Source organism: Neophocaena asiaeorientalis, unplaced genomic scaffold (assembly GCF_003031525.2).
Source record: "Neophocaena asiaeorientalis asiaeorientalis breed wild unplaced genomic scaffold, Neophocaena_asiaeorientalis_V1.1 scaffold134, whole genome shotgun sequence".
NCBI lineage: Eukaryota > Metazoa > Chordata > Mammalia > Artiodactyla > Phocoenidae > Neophocaena > Neophocaena asiaeorientalis.
The window spans coordinates 21,961,889-21,979,784 of NW_020185339.1; the positions used below are offsets into that span (position 1 = coordinate 21,961,889).

Below are 17,896 nucleotides of genomic sequence, written 5' to 3' on the forward strand. Positions count from 1 at the left end.
TGCGTGCGCGCGCGCTCCTAAATTTTAAGTATCATTGTAACAAGAACACTTAACACGATGCTGTTATTGCTGCTGTGGCCTTCAAGACTCAGAGAAGCCGCCTTCACCCCATAGGGACATGTATTTAATTATGGTGACTAGGACTTAAATTCTGGTTATCACTCAATGGTCTGCATGGGATCTGTGGATTCGGTATTACATAGTTCCTAGTGGAGAACGATCGGAGTTATTTTGGGAGGAGAAATGGAGTCGGTAATGAAGCACTGAGGTATCTTTTATCCTCTTTTAAGTGGGGCACCTGCAGTGGAAATCAAGGTCCAGAAACATCAAATCAAAATATCGACTTGATACAGTTAAAATTAATAGGTCATTGAAGTTAGAAATATCATTGCATGTTATTTTGCAGTTCTGAGTTTTCAGATAAGAGTAAAATTGTCTTAAATTTTGTGTATTATTAAGGCAGATCTCGTGTTTATATTCATGCAGTGGAGATGTTTTGGAATAATGTTAACTTTGGGCCTAAGACAGCATTTAGAATGAGCGTGGTTTGATTTCTAAAATTAAATAGTCTACCACCTTAATCTTGAGTAATTAAAAAATATATTTAAGCCACTGAAGTTTAAAATGTTTTCCTCTGTCAAACAGCTTAAGAAAAAAAGCACCGTTGTTAGTTGTATCTGGGAAAGGTGTTAGGAGGGTTGAAATTGTACAGTAAATTTCAGGAAATCTGTTCAATTAATTACAGTGATCACTACCCGATTGCTTACATCTGGTGATTTATAGAGGTTTGTTTTTACTGAGGGCCCAGGTCAGCTAAGTCATGGGTACAGCCGCTGTGTCTGCTTTCCTCTGTTTGAATGAGAACTAAGTGACATTTGATACTGATGGGGTTTTTCCAAAGATCAGAAACAGAAAGGAATAAAAGAAAAAGCAGTTGGTATTTGACAAATAAACACTGAATTTAAAAAAGGTTTTTATGCTAGCATTAATACCTGTTTTGGCTTTTCCAATTGCTTAAAATTTTGGAGTCTGAATGGAATACTGCTTTTGGTATCCTTGACATCTTTAGCTATTCTCATTTGACCACTGGGGCCTATTTAAATCCCAGGGAATGCCACTTCCTTGCCCTGCTGTCCTTGTCCTGTGTATTGGCAGATACTGTCAGCATGTTCAGGGGGTCTTGAGGGTCACTGCATGATTCATGGCTGAGAGGGTCTGCGGTAGAGTTTGGGAATCTGGGTGGGATGAGGAAAACAATCTTCTCTTTGGCATGGTATAGAGGTGAAAGCGTAAGAACTTGTAAGGAAATTAGAAAGTTTGATGAGAAGTAAATAACCTAGTGATTTTTACGTAGTTTGTAATTAGAAAACTAGAAACCTTCAACATCTGAACTCTTCTCCATATTTTTGTTTGTGTTTCACTTTAGTGAGTGCTGAATAAACTTTACTGAACTCGAATAATCTCACTTTCTTCCCCTTAATTTGTCGTAGTACGTCTAACCAGGGATTGCTTTGTTCCTCTTATATAATGATAGATCCTATTTATTGCCTAGATCACATAGACTCTCCAAAGAGTAATTTATGTCACGGGCCTGCTAATTCCATGTGCATAGTAAACATTGTTTTTATATCTGTAAAATATCTTGAAAATTTTACTTCTCTGGCTGTTCTTTTCTGTAAATGTTTTGTTTCTTCTGTAGGCTTCTTTGGATTTCGTAATACATAGTCATTGTTTCTAAAGCACTGTTAATTTCCGTAGGGTAGACTGTTTTTGTTTATATAGAAGCACTTGAAAATAACCAGAGCCAAAAGTCAGTACTTAAATACATTTCTGAAATTTCAAAAAAAAAAAAATGTTAAACCACATAACATGGCTCAGATTAGAAATTTGCTATAGCACCACAATTAAATCCCATATCTTTCCAAGTAGTTCCCAAGACTATCTGACTTCTGTCAAGATTTCTTTCTTATACCGTTGCTGCTCTGTGCGGTGAGGGCCTCTGCCAGCTGGACGGCCTGGATGCAGGGAAGACTGTACCTGGTAAGACCTTCCTCTTCTCTCAGCTGCAGGAGCCAACAACTAATATTGGGTCAGTTGTCACCCATGGCCAGAGATGAATTCACTTAGGGACCAGTTCTGATAATGTCAGGGAAGCCTGGTAGAATGCCAGCATCTTGGAATGAAGGTTGGATGAGCATTCAACTTCCCCACTAACAAAGCTCATCTCTGACCATGGGAATTTTCAGGAGGTAAAAGACCTGAATAGACTTGCTTTCCTTTGAATCCCACACAGCAGTAGCTCAGAAGTCAACTGGCATGCTGTGGGCAAAACATGGTTTGTATTTTGTGTTTATTTTTCTTAATTTCCTAGCCACACTTGGCAGGATGGTATATTTTAAGGGAAGAAGTGGAATAATCTTTGGAATGAGCATATCTTATACTAAAACCGTTGACCTGGCATAAGCGAGTTGATTTTACCGGATGTGATAGTTCTGGCTTCTTGTATGTTGCACGAGCTGCCCAACTTTGGACATTTTTGAAACCTGTAACCTGAGTTAGGGCAGGTTTGAATCCATAAGTTATGTAACGTTACTGTTGAACAAGAGGCCTTATTAGTCATAAAATAGAGCTAGTTGGGGTCTTGTCTTGACACTGATCGTTTATATGGTATCTTCCAATATGCAGGTGCTTTGGCTGGTATCTTAGACTCGAAAAGGTTTACATGAAGGAATTTCAAAGGGAGACCTAGATTACTGGTGAAAATGTAGATTTCCTGACCCCATCCCTAGAGATTCTGAATTAATGTGGTTGGGTGGGGCCCAAGTAAATCCATTTTAACACATCTACTTGAGATTCTGATCAGATATTACATACATATTTCTGAGTTACTGAAGAGGCCAAGTTGTCATAACCAGATAAGCCTTTTTTCATTATTATCTCGAAGGTAGAGCATTTCTCCCAAGTCCATCCTTTTCTTCATAACCTGTCATTTTTTCAGAGATGACAGTGTCATCCTTCTAGAGAGGTTATTACAAATACTGATCACTTTTGCCGGTGGGACCCCAACAGGTATGCGCCACTGCCATTGAAGTGATTTAAAGCAGAGTGAGGTGGTTAGTTTTGCTATTGGAAAATGTCATTCTGGCTCTAGTGTGGAGAATGGCCTGGCAGTGGCAGGAGGGGGCTTAGAGGGGCCAGATAATGAGGAATCCACCACAGTAGACCTGATGCGATGGTGGCCTCTTGTCCCATAGTGCGGCTTCTGTCGAGTCAGTAGAACAGTGATTAAAAGCAAAGCTCAAGTTGGATGCCTTGCCATTAATAGCTGGCTCTTCTCTTTGGTATTTTGTGCCCTTGGGCAAGGTACAGTCTGTCTGTGCTTCCTACTCTATAAAACAAGAATAATAAAAGCACACACCTCATCAGGTTGTTGTGAGGATTGGGAGAGAGAATGCAGTGAAACCTGCCTGGCGTAAGCTGAGTGGTCAGTGGACATGAGCCACAGGCATGGGGATGACGGTCATTCATTCAACGAAAATTTATCAAAGAAACAAACAGTGCCAGGTTCTGTTTAGAGTGCTGGGGACACCACAATGAACAAAGCAGACAAAAAACTCCCTCTTACTGTGAAGCTTCTGTCCGTGTGAGGGGTGAGAGAAAAATAAGTAAACAAACTTTAAAAGAAAAGGTGACTTCAGTTCTTGATAATGGCTGTGAAGGAAAAGAAAGGAGGGCGAAGGGATGGAGAGCTCGGTCGGCTGCCCTTTAGGATGGTCAGGAATGCTGCTTTTTGAAGACTTACCAAATCCTGCTATGTGTTCGGTGCTATTCTAAGGCCAAAGTTCAACAGTGAACAAAACAGACAGAATCCCTGCCTTCGTGGAGCTGATCTTCTCATGGAAGGAAAAAGACGGAGAGTAAAATAAATAAGAGATGGGACTTCTCCAGTGGTCCAGTGGTTAAGAATCCGCCTTCCAATGCAGGAGACGCAGGTTTGATCCCTGGTCGGGGAACTAAGATCCCACATGCTGTGGGGCAGCTAAGCCCGTGCGCCTCAACTGTAGGAGCCCGCGTGCCGCAAACTACAGAGCCCACGTGCTCTGGAGCCCGTGCACCACAACTAGAGAGAAGCCTGTGCACTGCAGTGAAGATCCCGCGTGCCGCAACTGGGCTTCCCTGGTGGCGCAGTGGTTGAGAGTCCACCTGCCGATGCAGGGGACACGGGTTCGTGCCCCGGTCCGGGAAGATCCCACATGCCGCGGAGCGGCTGGGCCCGTGAGCCATGGCCGCTGAGCCTGCGCGTCCGGAGCCTGTGCTCCGCGACGGGAGAGGCCACAACAGTGAGAGGCCCGCGTACCGCAAAAAAAAAAAAAAATCCCGCATGCCGCAACTAAAGACCTGACACAGCTCCCCCCCCCCCCAAAAAAAAAGAGAGAGATGTGATCAGAAGGAATAAGTGCTAGGGAGAGAGGAGTTATAGGAGTATGTGTGGTGGAAGAGGGGGAGCAGTTTACAGTTTTAAATGGGGCTGAGGGGAGGGGCCCACTGGGAATGTGGCACTTGAGTTAAGGTCTGCAGGTGAGGGAGGGAGTCATGAGGAGCATCCTGGGGGTGGGGGTCATCTCCGTAAGCCTCCCCTGCCCTGTCCAGGCCCATCTTGCCTTGTATATCCAACTGCTACATGGCCATGAGATAACTCTGTTCATGTTTTTCTCCCCTGACTATGAGGCCTCTGGGGCTGACTCTTGTTTTCCCTAGTACTTAATGCAGGTTATATGGCATACAGTCGGTGCTTAATTAGTATATGAATTGAATTAAGGAATACTTGTGGAACAACCACATGCATTTAACATGATTCAGACAGATCTCCTCCTAGAGACTTAGCCTATAGAAGAGGCTAAACATTTACAGTGGAGAAAATGCCCACCTGTGTCTTAACCTGTGTTCAGCTGTGCATGCTTGGCAATAAACAAAATAAAAAATTATAGCAACAGCAATGCTAATAATTAAAAGAAAGAAAGGAAGAACACAAGAGAAGTAATTTAAGTAGCAAAAGGATTTAGCTCACCACTCTACCCAGCGAGCGCATGCCCTGGAGTGTGTGTGAAGTGAAAGTATGCAGGAAATAAAAGCCCCCTTTCCCATTTGCCTTTTGAAGTTTGTATAACTCAGACGACTGAGAATGACTAGTCTTCAGAGATAGATATATTTCCTAGCCCCTGTGCCCAGTGTGCATGGGAACTACTTCATCAGGTCCTGAACTAAAAATTCAAACTACAAAACAACGACAACAACAAAACATGAAATCGATCTGTCCTAACACCAAAGGAAAAACTGGCCCTACAGGAATCATTGAGAGAGAGAGAGAGAGAACACACGTGTGCATAAAATACCTTTGCTGCTGTTTTAAGGGTTTTTCAGGGGTGTATCAATGATAGATGATCTTCCCCCCTCCACCGGCTTTACAACCTGAGTGCCTGAGATGTGGCACCATCACATCATGTGTCCTCCTGCATGGGAGATGCTTTGGGGGTGAGAGTCCTGCCTTCCATCAGAGGTCTGATCTGATTTATATGCTATGGAGAACAATCCTGGGTAGTAGGGAGTCTTAGCAATTCCTGTAGCATGAACAGTAGTCATTGTAGAATTTGGAGAAGGGCGGTGACCTTTCTTTTTCTTTCTTCAGTTTTGAAATTCCTACAAGCGCAGTACCTGTGGTTCTCCCATGGCGTTTGTCATACCTCTCACTCCAGGGTTGGACTCGTGTCTTACTGAGCTCTCTGTCGCCTCAGGAGCCCAGTCCAGTCTCTGGCACATAAGAGGTTCTCATTAAATATCTGAGCAGATGAGAGATCTCGGGCCCTTGTGCGGAAGTAGAGAGACCTGAGCTGGAAATGGGGCCCCCCCCAGGTTTTTGTCTTGTTTCACGCTAATGACCTGTCTGACCTCAGGCAGAGCTAATGAACTCTGCTTTGTTTATCTGTAGGAACAGTGTAAGATGTCTGCCCGTCTATCTCATATGGTTCCGGTGAAGGATCAAATGGCATATTGTACATGAAAGGGCTCCGGATGGCGTGAGCGACCACAGCTGCTGCTGATACAGTTGCAGTGGGCTGGGGGAAGGCACAGAGACTGGGGTGGGGTGTGGGGGGGCACACAGTGGATTCTCGAACAGGAGGGTCACCGGAGGAGAGCAGGATTTAGAAACATTATCCTGGTAGCAATAGATGAGGGAGGGAGGAAGAACTTGGCATTTGGGGTGAGTTATCAGGAAAACTTTTGCTCTCTTCAAATAGTTCCAAAAAAATCAGTGAGCACCCAATTATAATTAATAAATGAACACCGTTTCTAACCTGAGGGTTTATATAACTATAAGGTGGATTTGGAGCTGTTTAAAGTGCCCCCAGAATACCACCTACTATGTGCTGAGTGCTGGAGAACAAAGAAAAATAGCACCCGGCCTCTGCCTCCCAGGGGCTTTGAATAAATATAATGGGCAGACAGACAATAAGGAATAAAGAGATACTCCAAGGAGGAGATGCCCTGGATAATAGAGAGAAGCAGAGGAGGGCTGTCCTTTCAATGTGTGTAGAGTGAGAGGGTGAGTGAGGTCTAGACTGGGAAGGAGACTTGGTTACACTGACAGGGATCAGCTTAGGTGTTTTACAGGTTTTGGGGGAGTAATTGACTTTTTTCTTAAGCAGAGGAATGAAATAGCTACATTTCAATTAAGCACCAAATCTGCTTCTCTCCTTTTTCTCAAGTAGTCATTAAACAGTGCTCATATTCAAAGTCAAGTGCCATAGACCACTCAGTAATGTGACTTTGATAATTAACAGTTATGCCTTGCCAAATACCTGTTATCCATCCACCTTTAGAACTGTTCTCTGCTCTGAGCCTTGCTGTATGTTAGGGCCACACCTCCTTTTCCCACAAAAGGAAATTGACCATTGCGTGGGAGTCACGTGAGCGTGGGCTTCTGTATGCTGAAAGGAGTAGAGTTGAACTAATGACTAGAAGTCAGATCTGCAGTGTTCTGTTAACTGTGTACTGAACCCGGCACCATGTCAAGTGGGAATTCCATCCAGAAGCATGCATTCTCATTGCAGTCCCCAAATCAGACTAATGAAAAATCAGTTTGGGAGACTTAAGAGGCTATTGCCTGGTAGCTTGGCACAGAATTTATTTAAATGATTCACCAAATTCTGCTTATAACTTCGAAAATACATTGTTATTTTAATAGCTCACAGCTCAGAAATAAAGCTGCATGTGGGAAAGGCAAGCATTTTTATATGTTCTCAGTGATGGTATAGCTAAGTAATTTTATAACCGTGAGGTAAAGCTCAAAGGTAAAAACAAAGGTTTTTTTTTTAAACCAAAGCCTATATAAATCAGTATTTGAAAAGCAGTCACCAGTGTATCATGTCAATTAAGGGAATTAGGGAGACACTTCACTCAAAATGAGAACTTCAGTTTCTGGGGAATCAGGGTTCTGATGAAGTGGACACAAACTGTATCTCATCTTTACCCACATGTGGGTGTAGACGAGCCCAAGGAATTTGACCACCTTAACTGAAAAATACATCCCCAACTGTGTGCCCTACAGATGAGGATAATGGACTAGTGTCTTCATATGTGAAGGACATTGCATTCGAGGGCCACCACCTTCACCAGGACAAGCAAGCCAGACATTACTGTGTTTAATAGCACTAAGCTCATGAAGCCCATGTCTTACAGAACAAACACGTAAACACCTTAATATGATAAGTTGTAATCTTTTACTGGATTTTAAAATGTGTGTATGTGATTTGCACATAAGAGAGCTCACTGTACACAGAGCCGTATGTGTAATACTCTCTAAGTTTACCTTCACATTTAATCATAAACTGGTCCCCAAAGGACACATCTGCTAGGTTTTTGTATTCTCAAGTTACAGTGGCTGTATTTGAAACATAAATTTGTGATCGTGTCATGGCTCTTTAAACCCTTCAAGAATTTCCCATTGCTCTTAGATCAGGAGCAAAAATCCTTCTCAAGGTAGACAATTCTCTGCGTGACCTAGTCCTCTTTTCCTGTTAGCCTTCTAACATTCCTCGTTTCTAGGAATGTGCCAGCTTGTTCCTGCCTCAAGTCCCTTTGCCTAGAAATACTCACCCTCCCCCAGCTTTTGCTAAGCTAGACTTACACATTTTCATATCTCATTTATTTACAATGTCTATGTTGTTGTCATAAACGCAATCCCATTTTCAGTTGTATATTTGTGATTCTTTAATGTCCACTCCCACCACCAGAATGAAACTTTATAAAAGCTGAGATCACGTCTGTTTTTGTCCCCGTTGTAACTCTGTCGGGTAACTCAGCGCCTGGCATATGGTGGCCACTCAGTCCATGTTTGGCTAAATGAATGACTGAGTCAGTTTCCCAGTCCAAATTAATACATAGTTAATTGCAAAAGAGACTAGTCAGTTAACCATTTTGTTCCTGCCTCTCTGTACACACTTAAAATTATTTTCATTAATAAAACTTTGTTCCAAGGTGGCAACATTCTTAGATTTGACTTGGTGACCCAATTGGGCACCTTTCTTCAATGATGGCTCTTGGAGCCCATAAAATTGACCCACAGTCCCTTGAACTTGACCTTCCAGTATAACTTGCCACAAGAACTCCTGTTTTACCAGTGTTTATCCTGAACCTACAGCATTTTCTCATCCTTTCCCTCAACTTCACGTTAGCCTTTTGTTGGCTGCTTTGAAGTATCAAATACAGCTCCTGCTGGAGACCTCTCTGCTTGTGAGGCTTGTGCTTCCAAGACCGGACAAAACAATAACGTTATAGCCATTGTTTTCCATGACTGGGAGGCAAGATTCAACATGTGTCTCTGTCCTGGCCTAGTTACTTTTCCTCCTTCTCTCCTTTTACTGTCTGTGCTGTCCTCCACAGCCTAGAGGTATGGGATCTAGTTGTTGGTTAGAGAGACCAGAACAATGAAACAGGGCTCTAACCAGCACCTCCCCTTCTCTGTCTGGCTGCAAGTTGCTTAAGTACTAAATTCAAAACATGAAAGAAAAGACAGTTATAAATATTAGCACGTCCTTTCTAGCACTTAAAGTCACCGGCCTGGCTGTCTCCCTTCCTCTCCAGAAAGCTTTAGCTGGTAGATAGAGCAGTCTCTAGAGTGAGGCTGAAGGCAGCATGAAATATTAAGGTAATATTCACTGCAAGTACCGTTCAGCACAGGATAAACATGGTATACATTCTGGGACTGTCAGTTTTACAATGTACAAGCCATTTTAACTTTTTTATAACAAAACGAACGTACGGAGTTAGAATCAAAACGAGCATAATTTTTTTGGAAAAAAATAAGATGCTTTTGTACTTCATCACCAATGGCCATGTCATCCTGCATAAGGTATTGGCCTGGGAATAGAGGGCAGTACTCTTTAAAGATGAAGGCATGTTTACAGAGTCAGGACACTCATCAGTTCATCGTATAAATCCCTCTTTCCTCTTATTCTCCTCGTCCTGTCAGTCTTGCTTTCACTTCCTCACCTCTGTCCTCATACAAGTATCAAGAAAAGGGTGAAGGGAATTAGAAATGGTTTACTATATTATATAACTGGTCAGAGCCCACGTCATGTTAGTTTTGAGTGTCTGCATGCAATCCTTGTAACTTTGAGTTGGAAGAGGCATTTCTCACTGAAGAGAGCTCTCTGGAAGAGAGGTTATGCAACCTCCCCTTGAGCCCTTCCGGGGACAAAAGCTCACTCCTGGGTGAGGAGCTGTTCCATTTGGAATAGTTCTAATTGCTGGGACTCTTTATTTGTTAAGCTGGGCTCTGCCTTTCTGTAGTTTCTGCCTATTGTCCTAGGTCTGTGCACCGGGGAGAACAACTTCAGTCTATTTTCCGCAACGTAACATAATACTGACAAGTCTTAACCTGTAAGGTCTTCTTAAAGCTTTCTCTTCTCCTGGCTCAAGTTCCAGTTCCCATTTTCTATACGATGTGGGGTCTAGACCAGTGCGGTCCAGTAGAGCTTTCTGCGATAATGGAAATGTGTGCAGTCCGCTGAGGTAGCCGCTGGACACATGGGGATTGAACACGTGAAATGTGGCTGGTGTGATGGAGGAATTAACTTTTAAATTTCATTTAAATTTAAAGAGCCACATGTGGCCGGTGGCTATTATGCTGGGCAATGCAGGTCTAGACTCTGAAAGTCCTCCTGTCACACTTGTCCTTTAGCATGACACTAAACTCCAGTGCCCAGAGCAAGATATTGAGATGGGGTCTAATGCAGAACCTGGCGGACTGTGTCTCTTGACCAGAATATGGGATGTTAATGAAGCATAACATCATGTTAGCTTTTTAAGGACCATGTTGTATTATTGGCACATACCAAGTTGCGGTCAGCCGAGTCTATTGTCATTCTCGCAAGAATTGCTTCCAAATAGGCCTTTTTTAAATGATTGATTAAAAATTCAAAACACTGCCTTTCCCCAGCTTAATTTCTCTAGTTGCTTCTAGACCATCATTTTAGTGTATTGAGAGGTTTGGGGTCATATCATCTAATGGATGAGTTGCACTTGATTATTCACATCTCTGTTCATATTCGTACAAACGTTGACAGCACAAGGCCACAGGTAGCCTCAGTAGCAGACCACTTAGCATCTTCCCTAAAGGTCCATGCCAGTCTCTGAATAAAGACTAGGGATGCAAACTCACTTGTCTGTGTGATCATCACCACCGCATGTTCTGTGTCTTATTCACAAGGACAAGTTAAGTACTTGGTGAGATCAAGACATTCTGTGTTTGTGATGTTCCTAGCCCATTGGTCTGTGGACCATATCAGAAAAATAAAATGACATTAATTTAGCCTGATGTGTTCATACAGGATTAATCCCCCGTATGAGAACTGTTTATTAATCTGAGGTTCAGAATAATGATGCCATGTTTTCTGGTTCATAGTGTCATCTTAAGGTAAAATTTACATAGGCTAATTTTTTGTTAGACTAAGTTGAATGATATTTCAATTTAAAAAATTACAATAACTTGTGAGGGAAGGTTTTTAGAGAAGAATTGGTCTTATTCACTGATCAGATTCCCATTAAAGACGTCCTGTAAGGCACGGTGGACTGAGCACATTTGTTTCCCTCTGCTCCATCCCAGAACCCCCTTAAAATGAAAAGAAAGGACTAAAGTGTACACAGACAGGAACAGAGAGAAAACAGGAGGGGAGACAGTCCAAATGAAAGATTTCATTAAAATCTTTCAATCCTGCACCCAAGTTGTAAATGATTTAGAGAGAGTGGAGTGAATCCCAAAAGAAGCAAACGCTTTTTTGCTGCAGAAGCTCGGGATGCTTCAGGAATTCAAAGTCGGTAAAGATAGGGATGCAGAGTAGGACTGAAAATGGGGGATTGGTGAAAACTCTTTTATAAGAGGCAGACCTCCAGGTTCCCCCTCCAAAACTTAAGGCCCAGTGACCAACCCTCCCTTGATGGAGGCAGAAAACTAGAAGTTTACTCTCTAGAGAGTTGAAACGAGGTCTCTGGAATTTGGGGCACAGGCCCAGCTTGGGCAAGGGGTGGGGATTGAGGGGAGCATCTTCTGCAGTCAGGGAAATTAAGTCTGATCTGAATATGAGGATGACAGTCCTCCCCTCAGCTTATGTTCCTGTTCACCTTCCCAGATACTAGCAGTCAAGCTTATCCCCACCAGCCTGGAGGTTGGAGGATCTGAGCAATTAGACAGATGCATGTGGATCCATCATGAAACAGACCACCTGTGGTGAGACTCACCAGTCAGCAAGTCCTTGCCTCACAGCCCTCAGCAAGCTTTCCAGGGCCGCTTTTTACTAAATATGAGTGGATAGCCAGTGATCACTGTCTCTTGAAAGGGTTTGTAAGAATAAAGTCAGAGTCCAAAATACATAGGAAGAGGGAACCAGAGACAATGGAAGGAGAAGGGAACTTCGAAACAACTTAGTATCTCCAGAGAGAAGAGAGATGTTATATCCACAAAATAAGAAAAGAGTAGTAAATAATAATAATAAAAGGAATATTTAAGAAATGGACCCTTAAAAGTTAAAAATATAATAACAGGGACTTCCCTGGTGGCGCAGTGGTTAAGAATCCGCCTGATGGTGCAAGGGACAGGGGTTCGAGCCCTGGTCCGGGAAGATCCCACATGCCGCGGAGCAACTAAGCCCGTGCACTACAACTACTGAGCCCGCACGCCTAGAGCCCGTGCTTCACAGCAAGAGAAGCGACTGCAATGAGAAGCCCGTGCACCACAACGAAGAGTAGCCCAGCCCCCGCTCGCTGCAACTAGAGAATAGCCCGCGCGCAGCAACGAAGACCCAACACAGCCAAAACAACCATAACAAAAAAATATATATATATATTTATATAACAGACATTTTAAAAAGGTAATAGAAGTGTTGGAAGACAGTTGAAAAGCTCTCAGAAAGAACCAAAAGATAAAAAGATGGAAAACTGGAGAGGAAAAATAAGAAAATTAGAGGATCAACTTGCAAATCTAATTGGAATTCCATGAAGAGACATCTGTGGAAATAGAAAAGAGGAAATTATCAAAGAGGCAAAAAAATTTCCCAGACCACGGAACACACATCTCTAGGTTGAAAGACCCTACTGAGTGCCAGCAAATGGAAAAAAAAAAAAAAACCTACACTGAGGGACATTACTGTGCTCTTTTAGAACATCAGGGTTAAAGAGAAGCTCTGAGAGGAGGAAAGATCAAATACAAAGCAGGTCACCTGTAAGGATAAATAGTGGTTCTCCCCTCGCCAGTGTGAGCCTCACAGCATCAGCAGCATCTGGGAACTTGGTAGAAATGCAGATTCTCAGGTCACACCCAGGCCTACCGAAACGGAAACCCCGAGTGTGGGGCTCAACAATCTGTGCTCCAAGAAGCCCCCCACTCCCAGTTCTGGTGCCTGTTGCAATTTAAGAAACACTGGAGTTGAGAAGCAGAATGGCCTCTGGCTCCTCAAACTTACATCCTTGAGTGTTGTGATAGGGTAAAACAGTCTTCAAAACCCTAAGGAACATGGTTTCTAATCTCAGCTCGGTACACGCCCAACTGTCAATCCCATGAAGACATTTCCAAGTATGAAAAAAAAAGTACCTCTACAGATGGTTTCTTAGAAAGCTCATGGAGGATATGCCCCAGGAAAATGAGGTCGTAAACCAAGGAAGACTGGGCAGCCAGGCATTGGGACTCCCCTAGGAAAGAAATCCCCCAAAAGTGAGGCCAGGATCTGTAAGAGGCTACAGTTTTATAAGATGATTATGTGAAGCCTCTGTAGCAAATCTGGTCATTTGCTGAATTGTCATCCAAATCCACAACTCCTTAGAGCTGGAAGAGGACATTTCCTTCCATTTCCTCCCATTGACAGTGAGAAAATCAAGGTTTACAAAGTATGGTAGATCAAGACCTACAACTGGGAACAGAATCAAAATCTACTTGCTGGGGAGCTGTGGTATGAACTGCTGCTTCAAAGCGATCCTACTTTTGACAGGTTGATTGATGTATGGAATCCCAGTTTTATGTTTACTTTTTCTGGCTGGCAGCTGTGGTGGTCATACCACTTTCTGATGGATGTATGCATCTTGAACCACAGTTGAGGTACATCCTTATGGGTCAATCTAAAGCTTGATCTAGAGTTTCAGGACTAATTAAGACTATTTGGTCACTTCAGAATCTTGAATCCATTCACTTAATCCTGAGTTTTGGGAACCAAATATGAATCAGAGATTTTCTTCAATCACAAGTAAATCACAAACTTATGGGGAGACTCAAATTCACAGCTTAACCATAGCAGTGGTTTGACCTGTGAAAATGGCTGTGGAAGACCCTGCCTCAAAAGAGAGGTAGGGAAATTTTTTTTAATTTTACTAAACGAAAGTAGAGTTAATTTTTACTGTATATACTTCAATTATTTCAGAATAAAATAATGATTGAGTAAGTGTCTTGTTTAGGATTCTGTTGTCTTCTAGGACCTGCCCTTAAATTTCTGTTTACATAAAATAGAATAAATAGACTAAATAGAATTTATATTTGGGAATCAAAAAAGGTTTTTTATGTGGTGTAAATGAGTTTCCAACTTATATTTCTTTTTTCAAGCTTACATGTATTATAATTGGCACATAACTAGGGCCCTGATTATTGAAGATCTCTGTTTTAAAACATTGTGGGCAACTTTATCATGTTCACAGTCCAAAAGATAATTTTTTTTTTTTTTTTTTTTTTTTTTTTGGGGTACACGGGCCTCTCACTGTTGTGGCCTCTCCCATTGCGGAGCACAGGCTCCAGACTTGCAGGCTCAGCGGCCATGGCTCACAGGCCTAGCTGCTACGTGGCATGTGGGATCTTCCCAGAACGGGGCACGAACCCGTGTCCCCTGCATCGGCAGGCGGACTCTCAACCACTGCGCCACCAGGGAAGCCCGATAATTATATTTTATGTTGACCTGACATTTAGCTGAAAGAATGGATTCTTTGCTCCTACGGTGGCTCCTTTGCTGCTTAATATCACTGCTTCTTCATCAAGAATCTTTCTCTTGCAAAAGCTTCCTCAGTTGGCTTTTATCCTTAGATGCCACAGGAGCAGTGGACCAGTCTAAACATGTGTTCTTTTAATGAAACTTCTTAATTATCTTTTTAGAAAAAAAAAAAAAAGATGAGCAGAGACAGTTTATTTTTATCTGCATGGGAGAGGTTCTTTGCTTGCTAAGTCTCTCCGCTAAAAGAAGCCTAATATTATGGGGTGTTAGTTATTCCAGCCAAGGTAGTTTTCAAGGAAGCTTTTTTTTGGTGGGGAGGGGGGTAGGGAGGGGAGAGGAGTTATTGTTGGAAATATAAGTGATCTTTAATGTGTTTGCAAAATGTCGTGTTTTCTTTAACAGCTTGTAATACCTTTATAAGTGGTGTTAAACCAGTTGCTTACAAGTTACATATAGCAATCAGTATTTCCTTGGGGCCAGGCCAACTGTCCCAGTCAATAGAGTTAATGTACTTGCTCTATGGTTGTGTGGAGTGACCATGGATTCAGCAATTTTTTGGCTGCAGTAACTGAATTGGATTTCAGGGATGTGGTCGGAGTAATGCATTCTAAGAAAGGGGGGCATTGCAACATGTTAAAAAAAATGGTTTCAGATTAAATTTCACTGCACATGCCCTCTCTAAAAGGAAAATGCCACACATGCATACCTTCTCTAAATAGCCAAGTTTGCACGTCTTTACACATCGAGCTGCAAAGCCTTCAGCTGCCTTTATGTTGTGCAGTAGGTAGGAGACACCTGAAACTATTGACAGATATTTCTTATTCACCAAGAAGCTACACTTTAATTGGTTTCAGGAATTCCAGTGTGACAAAACCTGATATTCTGGTTCCTCACAAAGAATATTCCACTCTGGGACTCTCTTCTCTGACTCCAGAAATAAACTCATACCATTTATATCCACTTAGGTGTGCATAAAGTTCTTTTGAGACTCTCATGCTTTCTGGAGATCACCGTGAGTCAAAAAGAACCAATCATCATCGTACCAAGCGGTCAATAACCTCATAGATTATATTTTACTGTTATTAATCTAGTCCGGGTTTACATTAATTGCGGGTGTTCCGAGTATCAGAACAAATGCACACATTTCTTATATATAAGAATAACACATTTGTCCATGTTCCTAGTGATTACAGACCTGAAAATGCCAGAACTGGGCTATTCTGGTCAGTAGCATCTCACACCTGAGCAAAAGGGGACCCCCTGCTTTAGAGGGCCTCTCGTACAAGCAGACAGAACACAGGGGTAGTGAGTAGTGTGGATGGGAACTCCAGTAGTGCTGAACTGGGTCCCAGTGTCCAGAGGCTGCAAAGCTGGAAACCTGAGCCTGTATGTCAGGGGAGGGGGAAAGCACGGCCTGTGCCCTGGAAACCAGAGGAAGAACGGTGCTTCACCCCCAAAACGGGTGTCCAGGCAGACCGTCGCCATTGCCCCTCCATCCCTCCTCTGTCCTCTGTACTTCCTCTTGCCTGTCCCCCACCCAGTCTTTGTCCCCACTGCTGCCAGAGAAGTCTTTTCAAAATGTACATCGAATATTGTCACCCCGCCGTTCGAAATCCTCTGTCCTCCTCCCTCTACTTGATCTTGAGACAAAGGCCAAATGCCTAACATGGTTTACAGGGTCCCACTTGACCTACTCTCTTCTCCTCCCAGCACCTCACTCGTCAACTTCCTCTTTCTCCAGTTTCCACTCATTTCCTCAAGGGAAAGAAGCCTTGCCTTGGTCTCACTTGCTTCTGCCTGGAACTCTAGACTCCTCCTTGCCACGGAAAGTTTTGCTGACGCCCACACCCCTCCCATCACTTTTTAGGAGACTGTCCTTTCTTCTTCCACTTATCCCTCTGGTGTCCACTCCCTTTTGCCTGCCTGTTCTCCCCCACTAGAATTTCAGTGCTGTGAGTTCAGGGACCATATCCGTCTTGTTCGTTGTCAGATCTTCAAGACCCTCAGAGCAAATATCATCCTGCAAATAGCATAAGTCGGGTTTGCTTCTGCTTAAAGGTATTTGGCAAAGGCTGAAAGGTGAAATTAGCGACGAAGTGAAACCATGATTGTTGGGCCTGAGAAGCCAAGGCTGACATACCTGGGCCTTCTGTTATTCCCATAGCCTCTGAGAACCCTGAGGGAACCATCTGCATTCCAGCTGACCAGGCCCCCAAGTCTGTGTTTGTCTATAAGGGACTGGTTATACTTGACCTCAGCAATGATTTGACCATGGAACGCCTTGTACTATCAACAAACATAGATGACCAAAATATTCGTGGTCGTTAAGATGGATTTGCACAAGGCTGAAACGTCTTCCTATGCTCAGAGTACAGATTTTTGAACAATGGAAAGATGACATTTCCACATTAACTTAAGTAATGGAAAAAGATAGTTTGTTTTGTGTTGTTTTTTGTTGAAGCCTTGCACATTTCCTGCCAAAACTATTAATCAACTGCAGTGCTTTAATATGTTCATCAATTTTGGCATTTATCCGTATTTGGAGAAAAATTGAAGCTGGAGTTGAATTGAATCTTTGTCTCCTAGAAGTGGTTCCTTGTGACCCACTCTATTATGAAGTATGTTTATTTTGAGGGTTTTAGGTGATTAAAAAGATTTTTTAATCTAGTTTTTTAAGGTACTTGTCTTTTTTTAAGCCCTTCTTGTTTGACATAAAGCAAGTTTTTTTTTCTTTTATTTTAAACTCGTACCTATTAGGTGGTTATTTGCCAGTTAGTCTGAGAGCTCATATGAAACTGGTGTTTGGATTTAATTCAGTTCCATTAGAACAGAGTTAAAATTTTGTGATACAGGGACCATTATCCTGGCAGTTGTAAGGGATTTTTGTGCTAGGAAGCAGTGCTGACAAAGACGCACTGTACAGGCTCCATTTATAACTGAGCACTTTCACGCTGCAATTTAGGAGGTGTGCAGCTCAGGAAATGGCTGGCTTCGGCTGGAGCAGACTTGAACTGCAAGGAAAATTTTATTCGTCACTCAAGTAATTGGCAGTTTTAATACCTTGTTCATAATTACCTTATAAACAAACGAATACACAAACCGAAGATTGTATGGCCCGTTATCTAACTTGTAGCCTTATTTGAGCAACATGATAGACACCTGTGGGTCTCCCTCTCCCTCCCACCAGAAACCAGTTTGCTCCATTTATTGCAAAAACCTATCGCTGTCCCTTCTTGTTGTTAAATGTAAGCATAGCTGTACTAGCTAGCCCCAGACAACCTGGGGACCAAAACCAGATGCAGAATTTGATGGGCGGCAGTGGCTGTGGACTGGAGGGAGAGGGAAGGAGATGAGAGGGGGGTGTTTCAGGATTA

At 42.7% G+C, this 17,896-nt stretch overlaps 1 protein-coding gene across 1 annotated transcript in view; it reads left to right on the forward strand.

Annotated features, from left to right (window-relative positions):
- Positions 1–17,896, forward strand: part of LRIG3 (leucine rich repeats and immunoglobulin like domains 3) — a 46,301-nt gene that overhangs the window by 6,429 nt on the left and 21,976 nt on the right. The window lies entirely within an intron of this gene.